The sequence below is a fragment of the Phasianus colchicus genome, chromosome 14 (genome assembly GCF_987193195.1).
Source record: "Phasianus colchicus chromosome 14, bPhaCol1.hap1.1, whole genome shotgun sequence".
NCBI classification, from domain to species: Eukaryota; Metazoa; Chordata; class Aves; order Galliformes; family Phasianidae; genus Phasianus; species Phasianus colchicus.
In genome coordinates, this window is record NC_143449.1 from 11,787,922 (window position 1) to 11,807,970 (window position 20,049).

The 20,049-nt window shown below is 37.7% G+C and overlaps 1 protein-coding gene across 5 annotated transcripts in view; it reads left to right on the forward strand.

The window, feature by feature from the left end:
- Window positions 1-20,049, forward strand: part of DACH2 (dachshund family transcription factor 2) — a 266,697-nt gene that overhangs the window by 49,358 nt on the left and 197,290 nt on the right. The gene's annotated exons all lie outside the window — the stretch shown is intronic.

Below are 20,049 nucleotides of genomic sequence, written 5' to 3' on the forward strand. Positions count from 1 at the left end.
ATTTTGAAATGCCTTCTTTTATGTGCATTTTGGATTTAGATATCCTATTTAGGTATTTTTATACTCTTCCTTCAGGGATCATTATTCTAGTGCATTGTGTGCAGAAGTTTCAAGGTCAGCATTACTTGAACAGTTGTAATAGTCCCAACAGAAAGATAAATATATATTGACTAAGGCTGGAGCTTCAGTTCTTTCTGTTGCTGAAGGTCAACAGCCCCTCTGAGGTGCTCTCCAACCTTCAAATGTCTATAGGTTAAATCACTGATGAATTACTGCACTTTCCTAAATGAAGGAAACATATTCTACACAGAGGCAGCTCCTGGCATCATGCGTGTTGACTGATACACTCTTGAAGAACTGCACGGAAACAGTGCTTTCAGGCTTTGTGAGAGTAAGTGCAAAACAACATGTCTGAATTCAGTGCATCAGACTGCAAATGGGAGCAAAGCCTCCCATTCTGTTTCATATGAAAGTCCAGTTGTTTGCATACTAGCTAGATGGAAATGCATTCACAGTGTCACAGTTGTTACTGATTTTAACTAAACGGTAGCAATCACTGACAGCATTGGGAGTTCTGTAATTGAGAGTATTCATGGGACTGTGCTTGGTCTTAATATTCAAAGGCAAATTCCTCAATGAACTGTTCTTCCTGGCTTTCCAGTCATGGGAGAATACACAAACATGCCAGACTGTAAACAACACACAACCTTCTCCTTGCTAAAAATATTTTGAAGGCTGGAAGTAATCTTCTTGTAGAGCACTTCAGAATGCTCACAGTAGGGTATAGTGAGACTAAATGAGATATTTGGCTTTGCAAATATTCCAGCCCTGTTCCAGAGAATATGATCTGCAAAGGTCATCTTGAGATCACCAGAGGGACAGACTAAAGAGTCTTATGTTGTAAGTGTGTTTTTTGTCTCATAGCATTTTGTATAAGCAAGCAGTGTAACACATCAGGATTTGGATTTTTTTGTGAGTTCAAGGAATTTTTAAAAAATGTTGTGATTTAGTACTATCTTAAAATGTCATTTGAAAAGTAAATATTCTTAAACTTCATGTTGGAATGTAATTTGAGTCACATTATCCTATATTTTTACAATAGTTTAAAATTCAGTTTTATATGTAGATGGTGTATGTGTTGAAGTGTACGTTTATAAAAGTTTCAATTTAATGTTACCTTTTGGAACATGTGTTTAAGATTAGTTCTGAAACTTCCGTGGAGTAACTTGGACAACTGCAGTTTTAATATAGCCAGAATGAGGAGGTTCAGACCTGTAGCAGGTCTGGAATTGTTAGCTTTATGCTAAATGTTTATGTAAATGTGAGGCCTATTATTCTTTTCTTGTATATAGTATGCTACCTCATTTTAAAAAAAAATTCAAGTAAAAGTGTTGTGTAAATGCATTGTGCAGTCTGCTCATCAGTTATGTGACTGTCATTTCATTCTGATATGTTATGAATTTCTAAGTTCCTCCTGTCAACCTCTTTTTTTTTTGTCAAAGCTTTTTGTTTTTTACACAGAGTTCTCAACTATTATGTCAGTATTTAATTATTAACAGGACAATTGTGGCTGCAGTATTGGATAAGTATTTAGGAGCTTGGAACACACTTCAAGAACTCCAGTTGTCCTGATAACAAATGATCTTTAGCCTGAAAATTTGAGTGAAAGTGACCATCATCATAACTCTGTGAACAGTTTAGTAGAATTGCACACACGGTATGAAAATGCAGAAGTTTATTCCAGGTAAATGACTGTAACACTTTGGAAACATTTTTCTACCTTCCTGGAATTTTTTCATATTTTTCACTGGGCCATTTCTAAAACATCCTCACTGTCATATACAACACTTGGAGTATAGCACAACTGCTAAAATGAGGGAACATGAGAGAAAAGAGTTAAGAATTGGCTATCAACAAATAAATGGATTTTTTTAAATGCATACATTTCAAAATAATATTAAACTTTTTTATTAGCTTTCAGATTGGTTCACACAGAAATAGGTTGTTTTGAATTAGGATCTTTCACTGAAACACTGTTTATGGTAGAATCTATGAAAAAAAAACTCTGAACATTGGGAATATAACTCTTTGTTAAGATGTGGACTTTGTGGCCATAGGGGGAAATTGGGAAATACTGAAAGCAAAATGTGAACGTAGTAGCAGATAAGGGCAACCTTCTGTTTGCTCTTGTGAGTGTATGTTACTGCCTCCACTTTTGACTCGCTGGGTTCTTCCTGAAAGCAGCTTTGGGCTTTGCAGTTAAGTAACTCCTATGTATGACTACTGAAAGTTCTGCTGAGCAACTTAGTATTAATTCTAGCACAGATGAGGTAAGAGGGTATGTGGCAGTGAGCTGTGTTTGAGAAATGCTTCAGATGTAGTGAATCTGTGGGACCTTTCACTTGCCCCAGAAAGCCCTTATGTTGTTTTACTTTATTATTGCTGTGCTGTCCATTAAAGTTGGCTGTTGATGAAACTTCTTGCCTTTCAACAGACCTTATGTTTTATTGAAATTCAAAGATATATACATTTGAAGAGTATACTTGGATAATATATTATTTTTGTCAAATTTCTATTTGTAAGGGATGTTTTTCATCCTTTTATTGTTGATCTCTAAAATCCTAGAATCATAGAATGGCCTGGGTTGAAAAGGACCACAATGATACCTAGTTTCAACCCCCTGCTATGTGCAGGGTCACCAACCAGCAGACCAGGCTGCCCAGAGCCACATCCAGCCTGGCCTTGAATGCCTCCAGGGATGGGGCATCCACAGCCTCCTTGGGCAACCTGTTCCAGTGCCTCACCACCCTCTGTGTGAAAAACTCCCTCCTAATATCTAACCTAAACCTCCCAGTCTTAGTTTAAAACCATTCCTCCTTGTCCTGTCATTATCCACCCTCGTCAACAGCCATTGCCCCTCCTGTTTGTATGCTTCCTTCAAATACTGGAAGGCCACAGTGAGGTCTCCCTGGAGCCTTCTCCAAGCTAAACAAGCTCAGTTCCCTCAGCATTTTTTCTTAGGAGAGGTGCTCCAGCCCTCTGATCATCTTAGTGGCCCTCCTCCTTAGTGGCATACTTGTTAGGGATGAGGTTCAACTCTGAGAGGTAGAAATGGGGTTTGGCCACCTATAACACTCCCTTTGCTTCTTTTGTCCTCCTGAGCTACAGCAGAGGTTGCCAGATCAGAGGAGAATGAAGTCAAATTGGTACATGACTGTTCTCCATACGAAGGCCAGGCTTGAGATGACTGCTGTGGTGAAGACTACTTCTGCCCACTAACTGCATTCTTCTATGGATTTTTCTACAAAAGATTGTTCCATACTCGTACTTTCCAAATACCTCATTTTTGGTGAAGAGCCTAGTGGTCCTACTCTGTCTTGTCTCCTGTCCTATAGTATCTTTTTAGAATGGGAATGTATTGGTGTCTTTCCAGCCTCAGCTTTACTGCATATCTTCCAAGACAATCATGTTTAAGATGTATGATGAAATAGATAATTTCTATTGCCTGTTCTTTTAAAACTTGTTTTAAACAGAGCTTCTGCTAGATGGGCAAAACTGGACCCAAAGGAACCATAAACGGACCCTTACAAATGTCTGCTGCAGTTTAATTATCAGTGGGATTTAATTGTAGTTACCAGTATTGAATCAAACCATTTTTTCTGTTTTACTAATAAAAAATGGACATAAAAGGGGAGGAAAAATGTAAAACCAAATTAATTTATTTTCTTTAAAGATCTAAATGTTTATAAAGAACAGCATGAGCTCCTTTAATCAATCAAAGTTGTCATTTAAATGCAATAGCTTGAACAGGGGATAATGCAGTTTGGCAGAATTTTTGCTGTCTTATAAGTACCAAATATAGATTAATATATAGTTCAAAACACTTTAATTTTTAAACTCTTGTCTTTCTTTTTCACTGCTGAAAAATTATTCTTGAAAAATAAAGAAACTGCCCTGTGGTCAAAGATAGTCTTAACTACCTGTCAATCAAAAGGAGAAGTTTGTTGAGACATTTAATTACAAGATAATGTAGTCATCAAAATCTCGTTGTGATAACTGACAGCTCATTTTGGACTGAAAGCGTACAGCTACCTCCCCTGAGGTCAGAGATGTTCCGAGGTTAACGTAGTAATGACAAGTCCTTTATTATCACATTATGACATTGAAAAAAATTGCAATTATACTAATAAATTAATAACAGTAATAAAATGACAGTCATAATTGCATAATATACATGTTGTCAACGGCATTTTTGTTACATGGCTGGAATTCATATTTTATCTTCATATCTTACGCTATATTAAATTTTCCCAATATAGTACAGGCATTCAGTGGCTTCTGAAATTTCTAAAAGCCTCAGCAGTTAGACTAACTGCTGTAAATGAGACTTTAAGACATGACTTATCCTCACTTTTATAGATTTTTTTTTTAAATGCTTAATGAAATTGAAGAATTTTGCAGTTGATTTTAATTAAATGTTAGGATTAATTCCTTGCCATAGCTCTAAAGAAAATTTAATGTCTCTTATCAGATATAATACTTGATTTTAAAAAAAGCTGAGTGATTTAGCCATGAATTCATGAATTGTTGCTCCTCAGTTCATAGAAAGAAACTTAAAACACAAAGATTAAGGTTTGAACTGTGCATTGCAGATCAGTGTGGGAAGGGAGAGAGTTCATGGTATTGTTATAATTTCCATTATCATGCTGAGAATGGAGGGGAAATAAGTTTTGTCTCATTTTACTTTGTGATATTTAAGTCTCTGCTGATCTAAGACGTGTATGTATTACCCCATGAGCTGCTGGTGCCCCCAGTACCTGACAGGCAGTAACTGTTCTTACTCCTACATAAATCAGGATCTTTGTGGTGTTTTTTGGTTCACATCTCCTCTCAAGCTTTGCCATAGGGTTGGAGAAAGTATCCATGCACAGACAGGATCAGGGAAGGAGGGATGTGGGGGAAAAGATTGAAATTCGAACACTGGTGATGTTAATAATTCTGATGTAATTTTTACCTGTACATTTGCTTTGCCTGTGCCTTAGTGGTAATAAAATTACCACTGTAAGCACTGAGTCTCACCAGTTTATCTGTTGGCATTAGGTTTGCTTCTGGTGCTAATGCAGCTTTTTCTGGCGTAATGCTGACATACCTTTGTCAGCTTAAAATTAATAAATGTCTCATACATTTTCGAGTTGATTGTTGCAGTGAGGACAAGTTCACTTTGTCCTCTGGTCATCAGAGCAGTTCATTTGAGTTGCTGGCTTGCTCTCTCTGTCTCGGGCTTCTTATCTTTCCATACGTGCACTGCTGGTTGTTTTGAGAAATTTTAAGGTAATATGCACATTGTCTCTTGATCTTTTCCAAAATACTGGGAAGAGCAGTGTCCTGACAATACAGTACTTGTTTCAAGATGTTTTCAGCTAAAATTTTAGTGGCTTTTCTCTGGATTCTTTCTAATTTTGTCTCAAGTTTCTTTCCTTGTTTTCTACTCTCTTTCAAGCACTGTGAAAACTGCCTGTTTTCATGACCTGGAGTTGTTTGTTGATGAATCAGACTTGTATTAATTCTTGCTTCAGTTCCCTGCCCCCTGGAGCACCTGCGTGGTGCTGTACTTGCCAGGGCTCTGCCTTTATTCAGCTCTGGTCAGCACAGCTGTGGACTGCGCAGGAGATTCAGTTGGTCGGAGACAAATTGTTGAGTGCTGTTTGATAAAGGATTGTAACGGGATTCTGATTTCTGTTCCTCTGTGTTGGCAGAGAATATATTTTATATTCACAGATCGATAGATGAGAGAGATAAAAAGATTTTTCTGACATCTTAAGAGAGAACATCTCCGAAAAACAAAAGTAAAGACAAAAAGGATGAGGTTATTTACAAATGTAATTTGGAAACAGAAGACATGCCTGTGTTAGTGTAGTCTTTAGATGTTGACAGGTATGCTTGTGTGCATGAACATCTTGTGTTAGTTATTTCCTGCAGTATGTGCAAGTCCTTTCCAGCCGTGTCTGACTTTGAACTTATTTTCATTGTCTGTCTATTGCTGATCTATTTCAATACCTTGATTTTCAATTTTTACTAATCTTCACTTTATCTCTAATGTCATCTTATGTTTTGTTATGAACCTTTATGGTGACAGATGTACAGTTGTTCTGTCCTTTGAATTATTTCATGTTTCAATCACTACATAGATATGCTTCTTTCTGTGCGTACTTGGATAGGAGGTAAGTAAAAGCTTAGGGTACACTTCATGATGCACTGTGATGCTGAGAGAAATCCTGAAGTACTCTTTTTCCCTTAATTTGAGTTCCCTTTGGCATCTCCTTGGAAGGAAGTGGCAGATGGAGTACTAGCTGTGCACCATTGTGGGGCACTGAAATCCGCTCCCATTCCAAGACTACAGGGTACCCTGTAAAGACAGCTGCAGCTTGTATTTATTTATGTATTTTGATTTCAATTTATGAAACCCACGAAAGAAAATATAAGCTGTTTTGTATCATTTAGACAATTCTAGTAGTTTAGTTATATTATAATTAGCATATGCAGTATCAGATTTACTAAAATGCTTGAGGAAATTGATCACATTTAGGTGAACTTGCAGGGGAGGAGTAAAGATATCTCCAGGATAGAAACAGAAGTTTCTTGGAAGGGTTTGACCAATCCTACTTTAGTATGTGGAGCAGCAACTAAAGCTTTGTAATAAAAGGCCTGCATTTTATTCACGTGGGAAAAATAACCTGCTGTTCTCTGCTCCTTCTGAAACTTAGAATGGAAGCAGACACGAAGTGTGGAAAACTTTGATTTCCATTATTAATATTTATGCAGGGATGGAAAATGGCAGCTGTATGATAATATTTTAAACTTACAGAAGCAGATGACAACAGGATTTAATATCGTATTGTGGTGTATCATTGTTACACCACTGTCACTGTGAAGCAGTGCATAGTAACAGAAAAGCTTTGGCAGTGATCATGTAGACTGCTTGATAGTTTTGTTCCAAACACAAATTCAGTTTTTTCTTTCCTGTTCCATGTCTAGAGCAGACTGTTTCTTTTATGGCATATGGCCTGTAGCATTTCCTTCATGTCTTGTAAACTGTGTCACCTCTTTAGATACGCTCTTAGAAAGATCACCATCTGTGTGCTGGGGCAGAAGTGGCTTGCTCCTTAGTCATAAGAGTTTGAGCTTTGCCAATACTAAGCATAAATGCAACGTGGCACCGGCTGGAGAACAAGGAGTTGCTTATTTTTTTTGTTTGTTTGCAAGCAGTCTGTAAACAGTATGTAACTGTGGTGTTCTTCTTGAAGACTCTTCTACATTTTATTTTCTTCTAAGAGAGATAACATTAAATATATGAAGAATATAACGGGCACATGGAGATCAGCTTCTACTCTGACAGTAGTGTTTTGTTTGTGGGTGATCACAGAATCACCAAGGTTGGTAAAGACCTACAGAATCACCCAGTCCAACCATCCACCAATCACCAATAGTTCTCACTAAACCATGTCCCTCAGAGTCTAAATGTTCCTTGAACAACTCCAGGGTCGGTGACTCCACCACCTCCCTGGGCAGCCCATTACAGACCACTCTTCCAGAAAAGCAGTATTTCCTAAAGTCCAGCCTGAATCTCCCCTGGTGCAGGTTGAGGGTGTGAGGAAACTTGAGGCCATCCTTGCTATGTCCTTCCTAAAAGAGTCCAATAACTGGATTATAGAACTTGGCTAAATACAAATACTGTTGTACAGAAAGGATAAAGGTGTTTTGGTTTTTTCACTCAAAAAGACCCCAGAAAACAAGCCTACCAGATCAAGAGAGTGGAAACAATGAAACAAAAATCACTGAAGGATCAAAGAAACCTGGAAATGAAATAAACCTTAAGCCCTCAGCACTTGTAAGTAGAGCTTGAGTGGTTTGGGGTAGAATTTTTTTTATGTATCTGATTATTATATTTTTAAGCTTGGTTTATTTTCCCTTGTAGTTGCACACTTTCTCATGCATTGTCTTTTAGAGTAAGAAGCATACATGACTTTTTTTAGCAAAAACATTTTTAATTAAGCTAATTTAGAAACAGCTGGATTTAATGTGAGATAGTTGCATGAATTTTAAGGAGTATGTTAGCAGATGAATCCCATAACGTTTAGCTGAGCAGGTTATAAAACAATCATTTTTAGGTGCTATTCAAACACTGCATGGCTCAATATAATAGATGAGATAATCAGAGTGTTTTCCTTGGCCTTAATGTCAGTGAGTACAGGTGTCAAACACTGCTGCTGTGATCATCCCTGCAGATGAGGGTCTGCCTTTGTTGTGGGCTAGATGGTATCTGAAATTTTCGCGTAACCTGAAGTTGGCAAGAGTCCATGTGTTGGTCCAAAATGTATCATAAAAGGACATGCTTTTGTCTGCTGAGGTACTGCAGGTCGCAGAGATATCCATCCCAAAGCAGGAGTAGAGAAATTCCCCTTAAAAACAAGCGCATGGAAGCAGACATCCACCTGGAATGCATCCTGAGCCTGATTATTTCATTGCTTTGTGTTGGAGTTAACCGCTTAAGGCCATAAAAACTTTATTTAAATGATCACAGTTCAGCAGGTTTTGTTTGCTTGGGAGGTGTGTGTGTGTGACTGTACAAACAGGTATTTTAAAACATCAGTTTGCAGACTTGCAGTGATGACACAAGGAAGGTGGCAGATGAAAAGGCTGTGGCCATGGAGCGCATCCCACAGTCAGCATCCTTCCTGCTGCGTGCAGGGTGAGTCACAGCTTGCACTGCCATCCAGATCCATCTCTGGACAGGTCATTCAATAACCACTTGAGTGGGTAGACTCTTGTTCACATCTGAAGTGTAGTTCATTTCTTTACTGTTATTTTAGAAATAAGTATATTTCTTTTTAAAGGGAAGTTACGTTTTGTTGGTTTTACACAGCGGTAGTAGTGCAATTCTTCTATTTCAGAAGAAAACCAGTTAGCAGTTTGAAGTGACTTTGCAAGAAAGACTGTAATCTTACAGTCTGCAGAATGCTTTGTTAGAGAGAATATCAAAGGCAGGTAAACAGAAAACTTGACCTAAATTTCAATAAGCGTATTCCTTCAAGCTCTGAAGAAATCAAAGGTCAGATGCACATATTGGCATTCAGTGATATATTTTTTTCTCCCAGTTGCTCTTTCTGTACAGTACAGCTTTTGAGGACTTTTGAGTCTGTGTTTTGATATTAATTATGGAATTTACTTTTCAGAAAATACTTTCAGAATTCGATGTGTTTTAAACCTTATTAAATATTGGAAGGAAACTTAACTTGCTCAGAGCTGTATGTCTAGAAAGTTGCAGAGGACTTGGTGTTTTATTTCTGGATGTTTAAATTTTCTACAAAGATTCTGTTGAGTGTTTCTGTCCAAACATCTCAGTCTTTTGAAGTCAGTTTTGGTTTTGTTAAACTCACTGTTTTTCTTGTCATGAATTCAAAAATGTGCATCTGTGATGTATGTTAAGGAGTGTCTTTTTTTCCTGTTTCAGTTATTGTTAAACCATGTGTAATATCGTTGATCTTATATGTGCCTATATATGTATCTTTTTTTATATTTGAACCAAGCAAAAAAGGAAGGTGAGAACTCATGCCTTACGTGGTACCTTATCTGAACTGATGGTAGGAATAATTGTTTTAATGGATACATCTTTACATATATATTAAAAAATGTTACTACATCAGTGCTTCTCTGGTTTACTTAAAGTTGTATGTTAGCCTTGTGTTCAGTCTAGGCATGTACAAAAAGGTTAAAAACTGGAATAAAAAGGTGTCTAACATCTGTCTCTATGCTGGCCACTTTTTAAAATTAATTAACAACAGGGAAAGTTTTGTTGTTGTTTTTTATTAAACATAAGGTTAATGTTTTGTTTTTTTTTTTTTTACTGTTGTCCTTCTTACATGTAAGCTTATTCTTTTGTATCTATACTCTCTCAACAAGAGATTTCCTGCTAGTTAAAACCCATGGGTTCCTTGCATAGCTGGTTCTGTATTCGCATGAGCCAGTTCGAGATGAGATGGAAGTTTTCCTGTGAGGTTTGTGGGAGAGGGAGGGGAAAAAACATTTGACAAAAGTTTGTATTAAATGCATTCTGTGCTACTCATTTACTGCATTGCCTCCCTGAGGTGGGGGGGCAGGGAGGTGGGAGAAGGAAAAAAAAAAAAAAAAAAAAAAAGTAAGCCCCACTTGTTATTATATAATCATTTTTCTACTTGTTGCTTGCTTTATCCTTATTACCTATGCTTGTTTCCATCTGATCTTAATCTTACGGGATCAGCTTCTTTTTGTTTTCTTATTTTGCTTGTTTCATTCCCCTTTCTTCCCATTTGATCCAGATAGTCCTTTATTTAGCAGACAGGTTTTGGTTATGGTGTGCAAACTGTGATCCTTACAGCACACAGAAGGGATGCCCATCAGTGAGGACTATGCAGATAATGGAGATGTGCTTTGCTTCTGCAGGGGGAGCATGTGGCTGGTGGAATAAATGCTGGTGAAATAGCACTTATGCCTGAGAAAATAAAACTGAAAGCCCTTGTTCCCAAATACGAAGCTTAACACTTTGTGTTCCATTTTCAGCTTTAGTTTTTAGAAATTTTGAGAGATCGTAGTAAAACTCAAAGCTGATAAAAACTATTTTTCAAAGGAACACAAATACCTTTATCAAATAGTGTGAACATTTTTACTTCTGATAGGAGGTTCTATTTAAAAAAAAAAAAAAAGTGAAACCATCTTCTTTGTTCCTCCAAATCACTGTTGCTCCCACTTCTTTTCCCAGCCTTCTCGTTTTGTGATTGCATTGCAGTCTCCAGTCAGGTTTTGTTTGAGTTAGAAGATAGGAACGTTACGTGCTTTTGCTTAGCTTTCAAGTCATTCATCTCTAATTGCAGTTCAGAAATTAGAAATAAACTTTTTTTCTTGCCCCTACTTTTCTTTTTGCTTTCTAGGATAGCAATTAAGAAGAACTGGGTGAATAGGTTACCATTTTATCCAACTCTATTACTCTGACTGATGGAGCTATTAGATAAAGGGAAACTGCAATTCTTTATTACCTGCCTGGCTCATTTCTGCACTTTGCCCTGGAGAAGAGCTGCATAAAAGATCAGAGTGTTATTGAAAACTCCTGAACAAATATTGAGCAACTTGCTGGGTTACTCAGGTAATGATGGAATTTCATGGCAAGGCAACATGTGCATGTGAGTGTTGTCCGTTTATTTGGGTAAATGTGCTGTGAGAATCTGCTAGCATGGCATAGTTGAAGTAAGACAACTTTGGGAAAGAATGGTGAGAACACTCTGTGTATGATAAATACACTTATAATTAGGGAAACCATTAGAATGGGCACCATGTACTTAACTATTCACAAAGAAGTCTTTAAGCTAAGCAGTTAGCTGCACAATGAAGGAAAGAAACAAAATGAATTATATGTAGCTGAATAAGCTTTTCAGAATCTCCAAGGAGGTGACTTGTCTGTTGATGGCCAGTGGGGGTCGAAGAGTGAAATAATTACTTAACAGCGTGTAAACAATGTGAGATGTGAAGTGTGCATTTTTTTCCTTTTCTTTTTCTTTTCGTTTTTTATTTTCATTGAGAGAGTTTCTTGTTGTGATGGCTCCACTGGGACAAGCAGCAGAGAAATTTGATTAAATGGATGCCTGGGGTCATGACCCTGTCTAAACATGCTGCAGCTCTCAGCATTAATCAAAGAATGTTTAAAAAAAAAAAAATTCTGACCTTGCTGCATATGAGTATTGGTGAGCTCTGAATGCGGGTGTGGTGGATAGAGAGGGCTGTGTGAGCACTAGCTTACAAAGGAGAAGAGGAGGCAGGTTTCAAGGACAGTGGCAACCTATAATGTTGTTTTAGTTCATATTATGAGACTTTCATGTGATGATAGCCCATCAGCAGCAGTGGAGTTGGGAGATCCCAGTAGGAACGTGGTTGGGTATGCAGCTCTTTTTTTTTTTTTTACAAACTATTGTTGCTGCGATGGAATGCATGGAAAATATTTATAGCTCGATGATACATGTGAGACCCAGGCATTCAAAAGTATTCTTGGCTGCCTCCCCTTAGTTTAATGGATCTGAAAGTACAGAGAAAGCAGCTCTCTTTTGTAGGAGTAGCCAGGGTTACTATCGTGCTTATTGTTTTCAAGTGTATATTCTTAAAGAGTTTTGTAGTAGCAGGTTGAAAGGTCTTCAATTTTACTCCAAGTTATTTAGTAGTAGGGGTTACAGTGAATCATAAGATGAGATGTGGCATTATTTATCATATTCTGGGTTCCAACCATAAACTCTTAATCCACTTTATTTAGTTCTCACTAACAGCAGTTCTTATGGGAGATAGGAATATTTTGGGCAGGCAGGGTTGAAATAAGTTAATTAATGGCCCATTCTGGAGAAAGTCCAAGATAGGGATAGATGCTTAATCTATGTTTAAATGATTCACTTTGGTGTTGGAAGCAGTGTAATTTCTGTAGCCATGACCTCTTGGCTTACTAATTTCCTACCTGTTAACCTAGAGTGGAATACTGCTCCTTTAAAATGTTTGACAGTATTTCATTGAGTTTTTTGCTTCTATTGCTGATGATATGAAAGATGCTATATAAATAATGGTTTTGTGCCTAATGTCATAGACTTGCCCCTGTTGAATAGAAGCCTGCATTTGGACCTTGTAGCTTTGCTTTCATTGGACGAATCCTTAGAAAGTGCAGGTTAGTGCAGGTGAACCAAGCAATGTGATGATGGAGAGGTGGCACTTGGAAACTTAGCTCCATTTATAGTTTGGTTTGCACGAGGCCTTTTACTTGAGATTTATTTTCCAGTCACTTCCAGATTTCATGCTCTACAAGGCCTTTGTTGGATTCTTTTTTTGTATGCTTGTAGCAAGATGCAATGGAGAAAAAAATCAACCTTCTATAGGTGTGCGGGAGGCTTCTACAACTTTGTATACTATTATTTCATAGTCTCATTCCATATATTGTGAAAATTTAGACTAAGAAATTGTGTAGAAATAACTTGCATTTAAGTACGTTTTAAGAGAAAATAAAATGTTACACTAGTATAGAGCTTGATTTCCTCCCCCCCCCACCCCCACCCCCGGAGAAGGTGGGAGAACAGAAAAGGTGATTAACTTCTTGTTAGAGGAATTAGTTTTGGTCTTTTTGTCTGTTGTCCTCCCTAGTGGTGTCACTCTTATAAAGGAATCTTCAGCTCATTAATGGAAGCAGCTCTATTTCATTTGCATGTTGGATTCTGGTTAAAAACAAATGCCTGAAATTAAGAAATTAGAAATTGCTAAGCTATGAACAGCTGAATTGAACGTATGTGTAAAACATCTACGAAAAAAATATCCCAAAGTTTGGAAACTCCTAAAATAGCTGTACAGGAAAAGGAGATGGAGATCATGCTGTGCTGCACCAAGAACAGTATATCGATGCTGTGAAATATAGAAACATTCAGATGAATTTTAAAGTTCATTTTCAAAGCATTCTGATTCACTGCGGAATGTACCATGGAACACGGATCTGTATTCCAAGGTCACTGGTTTTACTGGAACTTTGCATGAAAGACCTAGCAAGCCAGCATTCGGTAGATCTATGCTGTGCTTGTTCTGACAGAAAAGTAGCAGAAAGCAAACCATATACTCGAATTTCCACATCACAAGATAGTAGTTTATGAACGTTAGTTTAAAAGATGATGTATGTGATAGCAGGCATGTTGCCTCTTCTGAGACACAGCAAGAATCTCAAGTTCTAGAAAGATTTTGAATTGCAATATGAATCACTGATAATAAAAACTGAAACATTGTCTACTTTATTACTAACTTCTGCACCGTGTCAAGTTGAGAACACTGGTGTATTATGTAACTTTTCTCAGCCTTTGTATTTTCAGCTCCTACCTTCCTGAGACTCCGTACTGGAGCTAAAATAACACAAGTTTTGTTCTTCAGACACAGTACCTTTAGGAAATTCACTGATTTGCTGATTGAGAGGAACATAGTATTTGAAAAATATCCAGCAGTGTTTGTCTATAATTGAACCACTGGGAAGTTTTGCATAGCAGAGGCACAGTTTCTTCCCCTGCTGCCTTTTGCAGGTTGGCAGCTCAGATTCCACATAGTAGCATCAGCAGCATCTAACAGTCCTCTAGGATGTGACATCTGCCTTCTGCGAGGACAGCTCTGCAGGCAGGCGAGGGAACTGTTCTGCTGTGGGCTTGAAATCAAGGCAAATGAAGGTGAGTGTTACTCAGAGGCGGTGTGCTAGTCCCAGTGCCTACTGGAGAGCGTGTTTAACTGAGATGCACTCCATGTCTATGTGGCAACTCCTACGCTGTCTGGCCCTCCTACACTGTCTTCTATACATCATGCTCTTCCAAAACAAGCTGTCATTTTTCTGTTCCCAGTGAGTTAAGGCCAATGTTCTTGTGCTCAGGAATGGATTGAAAACTCTTACACTTCCCCCTTCTTCCTGTATGTTATCAAACCATTCATCTCTTCTGTGACTCAGAAGTTGTGTGAAGTTCTGAGAGCAGCAGGAGTTGTGATGTAGGATTGACTGAATTCCTGATAGTTTCAACAGAACTCAAAACGGTTGTCTGAAGATGATGGAACTTTTACTTGTCCATGCTGCACTGGAGTTAGAAGGCAAAAATTGCCACAGGTAGGCTTGGATTTTTGGAAGAAAAACCACCCTCCTCCTATTGAAACTAAAGATAGCCAAGGCTGAATGGCATCACATAAATACTGTCTTAAGAAAAGAGTTGATTCAACTGCAGGTTTTTTTCTAAAATTCCCCCATGTTTTCCACCTCCTAACTCTCTGAGCCCTTCTATACTCACTGAAAACATCTACAGAAGTTATGAAAGGCAAGATGGTGGGACTTGGTGTGCCACAAAACCTCAGCGCTTTGTGAGGAAAGATTTTTAAAATATTTCTTTGAGACCATCATAAAATGTATAGCATCTGTTAGATGCTTGATTGTTGCATACAGCCCAGGGGGCTGTTGCATACTAAGCTCTTTTGGAGGGTTCAGACCTCAAGATGTTTAGATGTTTTGGTGGTGTACTTCAGTGTTTTTGATTCACTTCTAAATTTTGTTAATTGTAATGTTAAGGTAAGTATTTGTAATTTTTTTTCAAAGAATTTTTAGTTATTGATAAAGATTACCGCTTTTTAGCTTCATCGTTTGCTGGTTTTGGTCTGTCATTTTGGCTGGTATGTGCTGTGTGTTTCTGTAATTGCTTGTATTTGTCCTTAAGAAATGGTGTAGTCAGTGGTTGCTGGTGATCTTAAGGTGACAGAGGTCATTGTGTTCATGTCAGGCTGTTTGTATTTTTATAATTACAGTGGAGAAGAGCTGCCTCGTTCATTGCAGAGCATGCTATTCATACATAAATTCCTTTCTATCAATCTTTCTCAATGAATAAAGAAATAAAAATAAAAATCCTTGCACATCACTGTCCTTTTACCTCTGTCCCCTGACAGCTGTAATGCATTATGCCACAACCAACCGTTGGGAATTTCCAAGTCAGGAAGCCTTTTTTTCTAATAAGACTTAAAAATGAATTTTTCAAATGAAAGCAATATTTTTGTTTGTTTCAGAAATACAGTGCTTTTTAATTACATTTATTTAAGTATGCTAAATGTAACTGATGTGACAGAAAACTTTTTTTGTAAGAGAACTAATTTTACACAAACATAAAATGAGCTGCTTTTACAAAAAACAAACAAACAACAACAACAAAAAGCAACAAACCAAAAACAAAAACACAAAAACCACCAAAAACCAATAGAAGGGAATAAGATGACCTTTCAAAGGCTAGTCTTGTATATTCAGTGTTTTATCATATGCTGCTAAGCATTGAATCTGTAGGTTGCAATGCCCAGCAAAATCTACCTAAATGTCAGCAGCAGTGATGTTTTATCCTCACTCCTGTCTTTGTGTGAACCATTCCAGGTTAAGATTGAACTTTTCCGTTCTGTCTCTGCAGTGCGTGCTCTCTCAGGAGTGTGCCCAGAAGTGTGCTAGCTGTGGCTGAAGGACTTTGGTTGGGTTCTTGTCTTCACTCTGGGCTGGAATCAGCCCAGTTGAGTTGATTTTTTTCATTTTGTCAAAACAATGGCAGTTTAAAAAACAAACAAAAAAAAACAACTGAAACCCATACTTAGAACTGGAGCTGATGCGAAACAATCCCATAACTTTTTTTGTTACTTGAATCAGTACTTTTCTCCATTCCCTTCTTAAATCCATCTTACTCCTGAAACCCCAATCCCATCTGATGCTGAGTTTGATGGAAAATGGGGAAGTTCCACATGTGGGTGGTGGGATTTGTGATGGAGATGTTGTTTCATTCGATCAGATCTCCAGTCAAGAAAGAGGGCGTCTTGGTGATGTTTTAGATAAAAATGCAAAGATACATCAGAATATCATCTCATTTCGTGCAGGTTTTTATTGAGGACAAGTGAAAGTACCTAGGCCTACCAGTGGCAAACAAAGTCAACCAAGCAGCATTAGAATATGATGGGGAGTTGCATATGTTTTGATTATAAATTCTGTATTTGTAGAGTGCACCTAAAGAACAAATTTTATGATCTCTGTATGCATTTGAATACAGTCTGGAAACTGTGATTCGGTTGCCCTACAAGCAATGTGTTTATTCAGATATTAAAAGGAACCTTGTGCAAAACATACTTTTTAACAAAATATTTTTTTAAAAAGAGTTAAATTTATCCATCGTTCTTGCTAAAACAATCTACAGTAAACATTTTAATAAAGTTTCTGAGGAAACACAATGGGCCATCTAGACTCAAGTCACACTGACAGCACTAAAAGGCATTGCTCGATTTATGAGTACTCTGTTTACCCAAGAATGTAGAAATTTCCCTTTCTAAATGGGACAGCCTTATCTTTATTATTCCAGTGCCTTTTAGTTTACAGTTCTGCTGTAAGCAATGTTTCAGGAGCTTATTGCAGGATTCTTAAATAGATGAACAGGCAAAATTAATGCTCAGTTCTAGCAATCTGCATTTTATATATTGTGTGATTGAAAGTAAACCTCGCTGAGCAGCAGGATAGAAAAATGATGGTTGTACTTTGTTTATACAGAATTTACACGATAACAGAAGGTAAATTGAGCTTCTGAAAATAAACCTTGTTTACAAATCTAGGTGATTTAAAATACAAGAACCACAAAACAAAACCAACAACTACGTGTGAGAATGGATGTAGCTGTATGTTGCAATTATTGAACGTGTGCAAGATCACTACTGACCTGCACATGGTGTAGCCAGTTTGTGAATGTTTGTCTGTCTTGTGAGTGGGAATAAAGCCAATTTTTTTATTGCGAAAAGCATTCCATTGCATAAACCAAATAGTATAATGCTAATTACCTTGTCTGCATCCGGATGTCCACAGGAAATATCACTTCCATGCATTAATACAAGCACGGGGGCTTTGTGTGCAAAGGAGAACTTTTCAAGATGTCGTGTCAATGGTAACTAGAAAAACAGCTGATGGGAGTTCAAGCACAGAGGCCTATTTACTTGCTAAGATAAAGTTCTACAAAGTATAACAGCTGAAGGGGGGTTAGAGTGGTGTGTACTGTTTCCCTCTTAAGATAAAAATCTGATAAAGAAAACAGCTGATGTAAGTTAAAACAGAGTGTACTATTTGTATGCTAAAAATAACATTTGGAATGCTTTTGTGTTGAGTTATTTAGCTGTCTTGATCAGCAATTAATAATTTATTCCACCATTCTTATTCTTTCTTTTTATCAATGAGCCTTCACTGGGGGAAAGTGTATGGCAAGTTGGTAAGGTTCTGTGGTTCAGTAGACTTTAAGGCTTACAGTCAAAGGGTCTTTTAAAAATTTTTTTTGTATTTTGTTTACATTTGGAAACTGCAATACCTCTATAATCTGCAGCTGACATTTTAGTTAATGTGCTTTTCTTGGTTCTTGTTTTGTTTCCTACTTCATGTGACTGCTTCCCTCTTCGGCCTCCTTCCTTCATCAAATAGCTGATCATTCTCTAGGGTGACCCTTAAAAATAAACCTGCTTGCTTGCTGAACCAAAGGGATGGTTTCAGCTGGCTTAGGGACAGCCCCTGGCCACAAAATGAGGTATTCAGCTAATAATTTATCTGTTACTGAATGATCTGCTTCTTGTGTTTATTGTTTTTATGTACAAGGTGTTCAGGTTTCCATGCAATGCAAAAAGAGTTGCTTTGTGGGTTTTTTAGCTCATGTGAAAAATCATGGTTTTTGTCTGAGGTTCTGATGTCTTGCCCTAGAGGCTTAATATTATTTTGCAGTTGATGAAAGGCCCAAGATTTAAAGTATTCTAATTTCAACTCAGCATCTCAAGTGGGATTTGGAGAGTAAAAATTGGTGATAACAGGCTTTCGGAGGCTGAGATTTAACATCAGTTTATGCCCTTAGATAAATAGCACTTACTTAGGCTTTTGCATGGAAAAGCTTTCTCCTACCTTTTTAGTGTACTCATCAGTTTTGTGCCTATTTCTTCTCTTTTTGAGATGAAAACCAACTGAGCAAAAGGATTAAAGCATATTTGCCTAATTCTAGGATTTTGTTTTTTTTTTTTTTTCCTTGAAGAGCTTTTGCTGCTAAACGTGCATTTTGAACTTTCCCAGGCTCCTGACACAGTGATGCTGGGTGTGCAGACAGCCAGGCGTGCACCTCCGGCTCAGTGCAGCGCCGTGCCCGCATCGCGGTGCTCAGCCTGCTCGCATCATCTCCGCTGTTCCAGCCTAACTTCAGATGTTTGTCTTTTTCTAATTAGTTACGTAGGGCATTCACTGTTTGTGAAGTTCTCCTTCCCTTGTCCTCGCTGTCTTCAGCCAGACAATGAACACAAAGATACAGTAGAACTCATTTTCTCATTATTGATTTCACGCACCAGCTGGCAGCTGTTTTAGCTTGTTCGTTTTTATAACCCTCTGGGCAACTTTTTAAAAGTACTTTTCTTTGACCATCTGCTAAATGCAATTGGTTTAATAATTAAAGACTTGCCATCCCTTTCCAGATAAATACAAATGCTGTTACTCGCAGCTGAGAGTTCAGTATTTTTGTTTTAAGCTTAGGTGGAATGTTTTCTTTTGGTGCTGGGAGTGATGCAGTCCTCCTTGCAGGCTCCTTGAAGGATTGCATCTCTCCTGTTAATATTTAAGAAAACAAAATAAAACCTCCTTTCTGCTGGGGGAGGGAGGCTGAGGCCAAGTTTTAGGCTTTTTTTTTTTAAGGTTTGGATATTTCCAGTTCTTGTATTCTGATTCAGGGATAACTAAGAAGTGCTTAAATACTGTATTCTAGTCTGAATTGTGTATCGAGTGCTCATAATGAGGAAGAGAAGCAATTAAGAGGGATTTTGCCAGTGGTGGGTGCAGCAGCTTTCCTCCCCTGTCCTGGATGCAGCTGCTGGGTGGAGACAGCCTGGGTTGGGCTGTGGGACAGCCTCATCCATTGTGGGATGGAGCTGGGAAACTACAAAAGCTTCATAAGGTTTTTGGTACATTCAGCATTGTGTTCTTATTTTTGATGAAGTGGCAGGGGAGTGAAATGTTAGCATGCTACTTGGTGGGACTAATTTGATAAAAGATTTTATGAGATATGTTAAAGCTATTTTATTTTTTTTAAGAAACAAATAATCAGTTTGTAAAAGCAAGAACAAAGATAATAGGACATTTAATATGAGTTGTGTCCCTTAGAGCCCCTGGTTTTTCCATGTTATGTGCTTTATAGGCAGGATGTATAAAAAAGATTCAACCTCAGTTTGAACTCATCTTTATGCTGTGATTAGATCTAAACTTTCCCATGATTCCTTTAAAAAGGGCTGCTGAAAAATCCTTCTGTTTACCAAACAGTTTACCATTTGTTTCAGCTGTACCTCAAAGCTGACCTGTAGGATTGCTCTCTTGAGAGGTGAAAAAGGGTAATTCATTTTTTATGTTCCTTTAATCTTGGAGTTCTTTCAAGACCTCGCTTAGCAGGAATCTGTGCATTTTATTTTGTC